Genomic DNA, 6,724 nt, shown 5'->3' with positions numbered 1-6,724 from the left:
CCCTGACCGTGGTGGGAAGGAAAGGGGAGTGTATGTTACTCCACACCCGTCTCCAGCCAGCCACCGGATGTTGACGTTCAACCACATTAGCAGGCAGCACACACTGAATCAGTGTACCAGGGAGGGTAGCCTTGTCGGAAGTACGTAGGCGAGGAAGAGAGCGGCGCCCTATTGTGCACGTTTACGCCGCCTGGGTGTGTGGGCAACGTTAGCGCCTCGTAACGGTTCTTGAACACCCTACCCTCGCTGACGAAATGACGGTAGGCCGCCTGGAACTTGGCAGCGACCGTAGTGGTCATCGGGAGAACGTGTGTGTAATGATTAAGTTTCGGAGCGAGGCAGACGTTGACAAAATGTAGCCGCATGATCAAGTCAAGTGTCCGAAAGTTATGGAGGCGAACTTGCGTGCGGATCACATTAAGTAGTCTGCGATACGTGTATGTTGCTGTACGCTGCACGTTCCCACGGAAGGTCACACCCAAACACTTCATCGCCAGGACTTTTGTAATGGGCACTGGCGTACTCGTTTGCAGTCCTCTGCCCACATCCATGAAGTGCCACTTTCGCAGGTTGATACGGCTCCCGGCCACCTCTCCGTATTGCTGAAGCGACGCGATCGCCGTACATATATTTTCTGCGGACATCGCCAAGAATACTATATCGTCCGCATTGGCACGACATTCAAAATGCACATCGCGGAGGCGAATGCCCTCGAAACGCTGTCGTAGACCATGAAGTGCCGGCTCGAGGGCGACGGCGAAGAGATAGGCTGACAGGGGACATCCTTGTCACACTGGGCGCTCTATAGTGCACGGCGGCGAGCGATAGCCATTGACCAGAACTGTGGAAGGGGCTCCGTTGATGAGACGGAGAACCACACCTGCCGATATTGAGAACAGTCCCATCTTCTGTAAGACAGCCTGCAAGAAATGGTGTTCAACTCGGTCAAATGCGTGGTCTAGGTCAACTGCCACGAGGGCGCCTTCTAAGCGGCATGCCGACATGAGCGCGACCACATCTCAATAAGTGCTTCACCCCATGTGTATATTACCGCCGCCTCCCAGACATATTTGGTCGGCATGAATGGCATCGTTGACAATAGCTGGGAGGTGCGCACGAAGAATGCGGGGAAACAGCTTGTAATCCGAATTCAATAACGTCAACGGCCGAAAGTCTTGTGATCTGCACCCCCTGTTTGGTTTTGGCAGAGGGATGATCATGCCCTCCAAAAATTCGGGGGGGGGGGGGGGGCGCGGAAGTCTGGATCCAGGAGTTCTCAGCACATCTGCCGCCAAACTTCCTCCATCAGGTCAGAAAAGGTGCTATACAATTCAAGCGGAAGCCCATCAGGTCCAGGGGATTTGTTTCTCGCGCCCCGCGAGAGGGCCATGCTCATTTCTTCCCACGTGACGGCCTCCAAGAATGTGGTGTCGCCTTGCGCCCTACCTGAAGGTCGCAGGTCGTAATGGACGCCCTCAACGTCATTGTCACGCCGTTGATCTGCTAGATAGAGAGTGCGGTAATAATCTGTGAGGGCACGGGATATTGTGGTGTGTGTCCCTGCGCGTTGCCCATTCCCAGAAATAGCTGCCGTGATGAGTCGTGTCTTACGGTGTTTCCGTTCTCTGACGATGTGGTAAAGAGAGGCACTTTCCTCTGGGATGGAATCTTGCAGCCCCGATCGAACCCGCGTGCCGTCCAATCTGTCAGCCGTGATCTGTAGAAGCCGTGCCTGTGTCCGGTGGACGCCCATTTGGCGCTCTGGAGGAGGTGGCTGAGACGCTAGCTCCCACAAGACCGTGTAGTAAAACCCAGAGGTGGATCGGAGCCAAAGCGCCCTGTCTCGTCCGTATGCCGTGAGCGTGCGTCGAAGAGCTGGTTTGGCGCAGTATGTCCACCATCGTGTCGTGGAATCATTGGTATGACGCCGACGCTCACATTTATGTCAGGTATCAGTGACGGCTACACGGCAAGCCTCTTCCCGGAGAATGTTAACGTTAAGAGTCCAAGGTCCTCTACTACGGCTCGTCTGTTGTCGTGGCAGAGTCACGGCGCAGATGAAGGCCTGATGGTCTGTGAATGCAGTGAGCCACAGCTCAGCGCAGAGCCCCGCCAGCGTCCGCTGAGAGCCGACAGCACCAACAAAACTACATCATATGTACTACTGCATCGCAACGCACTCTGTTGATTTGAGAAACAAAACTATCCAGGAGATTGATAGGGAAGTCATCTCTCAGGCATTTGTTCCTCTCATCGCATACTCGTAAAATTTTACCTTACCGCTCCTGATCGATCAACCGCCAAGGCGACTCATTTCTAGACGAAAATGCTCTTCAAACTACATTGGTTGGTTTCTACAGGCGTAGAATTTGTAAACTACTTTAGCATTGTCAGATTGTTATAGATATTGTGGAAGAATATACTGTTGCTGATAAATTTCTTTCTGATGATTACTATTGTATTCAATTTACTAATGGAAAATGCAATTCAAATATTCAGTGTACTAATACAAATTAAATTCAATATACTATAGAAACATTACGACTGCAGTCTGTCTTAATAAAGCATTAAGAGCCTGTAAGACGATTGTGTATATTTTAACACGAATTTGTAGGATATTACCGACTTCTGACTTCGAGGAGGTCTGTATTTACTTCATGTCCTGTATCACACTCAAGTATAATGAAAATATGGTAGTTCATAAATAAAATTATCTATTCACAACAACGAAAAATACACTCCTGGAAATTGAAATAAGAACACCGTGAATTCATTGTCCCAGGAAGGGGAAACTTTATTGACACATTCCTGGGGTCAGATACATCACATGATCACACTGACAGAACCACAGGCACATAGACACAGGCAACAGAGCATGCACAATGTCGGCACTAGTACAGTGTATATCCACCTTTCGCAGCAATGCAGGCTGCTATTCTCCCATGGAGCCGATCGTAGAGATGCTGGATGTAGTCCTGTGGAACGGCTTGCCATGCCATTTCCACCTGGCGCCTCAGTTGGACCAGCGTTCGTGCTGGACGTGCAGACCGCGTGATACGACGCTTCATCCAGTCCCAAACATGCTCAATGGGGGGACAGATCCGGAGATCTTGCTGGCCAGGGTAGTTGACTTACACCTTCTAGAGCACGTTGGGTGGCACGGGATACATGCGGACGTGCATTCTCCTGTTGGAACAGTTCCCTTGCCGGTCTAGGAATGGTAGAACGATGGGTTCGATGACAGTTTGGATGTACCGTGCACTATTCAGTGTCCCCTCGACGATCACCAGTGGTGTACGGCCAGTGTAGGAGATCGCTCCCCACACCATGATGCCGGGTGTTGGCCCTGTGTGCCTCGGTCGTATGCAGTCCTGATTGTGGCGCTCACCTGCACGGCGCCAAACACGCATACGACCATCATTGGCACCAAGGCAGAAGCGACTCTCATCGCTGAAGACGACACGTCTCCATTCGTCCCTCCATTCACGCCTGTCGCGACACCACTGGAGGCGGGCTGCACGATGTTGGGGCGTGAGCGGAAGACGGCCTAACGGTGTGCGGGACCGTAGCCCAGCTTCATGGAGACGGTTGCGAATGGTCCTCGTCGATACCCCAGGAGCAAGAGTGTCCCTAATTTGCTGGGAAGTGGCGGTGCGGTCCCCTACGGCACTGCGTAGGATCCTACGGTCTTGGCGTGCATCCGTGCGTCGCTGCGGTCCGGTCCCAGGTCGACGGGCACGTGCACCTTCCGCCGACCACTGGCGACAACATCGATGTACTGTGGAGACCTCACGCCCCACGTGTTGAGCAATTCGGCGGTACGTCTACCCGGCCTCCCGCATGCCCACTATACGCCCTCGCTCAAAGTCCGTCAACTGCACATACGGTTCACGTCCACGCTGTCGCGGCATGCTACCAGTGTTAAAGACTGCGATGGAGCTCCGTATGCCACGGCAAACTGGCTGACACTGACGGCGGCGGTGCACAAATGCTGCGCAGCTAGCGCCATTCGACGGCCAACACCGCGGTTCCTGGTGTGTCCGCTGTGCCGTGCGTGTGATCATTGCTTGTACAGCCCTCTCGCAGTGTCCGGAGCAAGTATGGTGGGTCTGACACACCGGTGTCAATGTGTTCTTTTTTCCATTTTCAGGAGTGTATGTCAGCAGAAAGAAAAGTGGCATTATGAATTCAGCAGTACCATAAGATTTTCGCTCTGACACTATGGTGTACTGAAGGTGGCAAGACGAATTTTGCTCGAGGGTTGTCTTACGATTCGCTTACTGAGTTTCTATCTGCCTCCTTGTAGCTGTGCTACAAAAGAATTAAAAACCTGGCGTTCAGCGAATCTCGAAAGGTGAACGAAAGCTGCTTGCAGCTGGTAGGCTGGCTCATTGATATAGTTCGTTGCGTTTGGTCTGGGCGGACGTCACAAGGCATCCGTTCAAGTTGATCGTTGGTTCTCTGACTCAGTTTTTTTTTTTTTTTTGTTACAGAGAGCACTCAGCCCTCTGACCGAAGACGCCGAGCTACCGTGCCGGCACCTCTGAGCTAGCCAAGAGGTGCAGGAGAGAGGGGGCTTACTTATTGGCCAAGTAGCCGGTATGGCACATAAATCGCATCATAAAAGACGAGAGAAGTTGTATTTTTCGTGTGGGACGACCTTCGTGGACTCAAAAGCATTGACTGATATCCTTACATCACATCTCAAGAGAAAATCCTCACATTATTCAATTGAAATGACACGATAATATCAAGTGAATTTAATAGTATAGTTCTGTGCCATCAAGGAAGTAACTCGTCGGTCACAGAGTTGCCAAACGTATTCTGCGCTGTTGCCAAGTTTGAGTTATACCGCCAGGAAGGATACTAGCTGATGTGTTGTGTGAGTGACCTCGGAAGTGACTATAACTTCGTCTGAAAGTTTTGGGTGGTAAGGGCTGGAATATCCTTATTATATGTCAATGAGTCTTATTCGGATTTCTGTAACTAGGTTAAACGGCTAGAGTGTAATTACTTGCAATACTTCGATGCACTGAGTGCAAGCGAAACGTGTTAAATTAAAATCTGCGACAATTATTTGTGTTTTACTGTCTTAATCTGACCGAAACCTTGAATGTGCATTCACCAGAGGCGATTCACAATTTTGGAGCTTCTCCAGTGGCTGATTTGGCAACTTATCTTTTCTATACAATATTCTTATTGAGATCACTATCATTATCACATCCACAAGAAGACGGGCATGACATGGCTTCTTGTTGTCAGCTTTTGTGACGGATATTATGCCGTTGCTCGAAACGTGAAGACTTAAGGTGAATTCGAATATTCCATATCAGGAAAATCCGATGTTTCTATTGTTCCAGTTGTAACATTCAAAAAATAGCTACAATAAATGTCATAAAAGCTCATGTAAAGCAACACTTGATAATGCAATCATAATTATTAGAATTTGACAATCTCCATCTCTCGTCTGATAATTGTGAAAAACTACGTTTTTCATCAGCACAGCACCGCAATATATTCAGTGTGGATTTCAGGTAGAAAATTTGTTCGGTGCCAAATCTGTGTGGTCTGAATTCGGCTTGGTATTCACCAAGTAGGGGTTTGACTTGTTCTTGTGTACGTTGTAAGAGACACGTGGAGATGATTTTATGAAGGACTGAAAGGAGGGAAATTGCTCTGTAGTTATTCACATCACATTTGTCTCCTTTTTTGTAGAGTGGTTGGATCAGTACACATATCCTGTCGTCTGGGAGGTTTTCATTTCGCCGGATTTCCTGAATGGTCTGTGTGATTTCCTGTAGTGTTTGTGATCCATGTTTTTTCTGTATTCCCGCGATGATTCCTTCTTCTCCTCTCGACTTTCCGTTCTTGAGTTTTTTGATGTGGAGCTGGATTTCTTCTTGTGTCGGTGGATCGGCATCCAGGTTTTTGTATCTTCGGGATGTGTGTGGAAATCGTTCAGATGCTTCGGGACAGTTAAGGAGATCGGAAAAGTATGCCAATTCTTCACAGTTTTCTTGGTTGGTGAGAGTGAGTTTTCCATTTTTTTCTTGAACGTCAAATTTTGTCGTGAGTAACCTTAAGTTTTGTTTCCAGAAGTTCTATTGAAATTTCTGCTGTTGTAGTTTCCGAAGTTGTCCTCAACTGAATTCAGCTTTTTGGTGATGTAGTTGCGGTTGGTTTTTCTGATGGTTCTGTTTGTCTTTTTGCGGATGTCGAGGAAGTGTTATATGGTTCCTGTCGATTTGTTGCTATTGTATTTTTGGAAGGCGAGTCGGCGATTGATGATGCTTGATCGTAGTTTGAGTCCCATGATGAGTGTTTTGCCTTTTTCTTAAGTGGGATTAATTCTTTGGCTTTTCTGATAATTTTACTGCAGAAGTCAATCCAGTTGTTCGTCGGGCCTTTTACCAACTCTTCTTCAATGTTAGATGCTGAAATTTTTGAGGTGTACTCTCTTCAGAGAGAATTTCACTTGAACTCCTGTGAGGTAGCGGTCTCAGTCAATGTTCTCGCCTTGTCGGACTTCAATATTGTGGATAACTCTGTAATGGGCGTAGCAGATGGCAGCGTGGTGGATCTGGTATTCACCAAGATGCTGGATCGTGGATCGCCATGTTTTCTGTTTTTTTCCTAAGGAGGGTATACGTTATTTTGAGGTTGACTTGTTGGCAAATGTCTATCAGACGTGTGCCGTTGGTGTTAGTGTTTTGGTGTGCTGAAC

This window comes from Schistocerca cancellata, chromosome 4 (assembly GCF_023864275.1).
Source record: "Schistocerca cancellata isolate TAMUIC-IGC-003103 chromosome 4, iqSchCanc2.1, whole genome shotgun sequence".
Classification (NCBI taxonomy): domain Eukaryota; kingdom Metazoa; phylum Arthropoda; class Insecta; order Orthoptera; family Acrididae; genus Schistocerca; species Schistocerca cancellata.
This window is presented reverse-complemented; position numbering follows the sequence as displayed.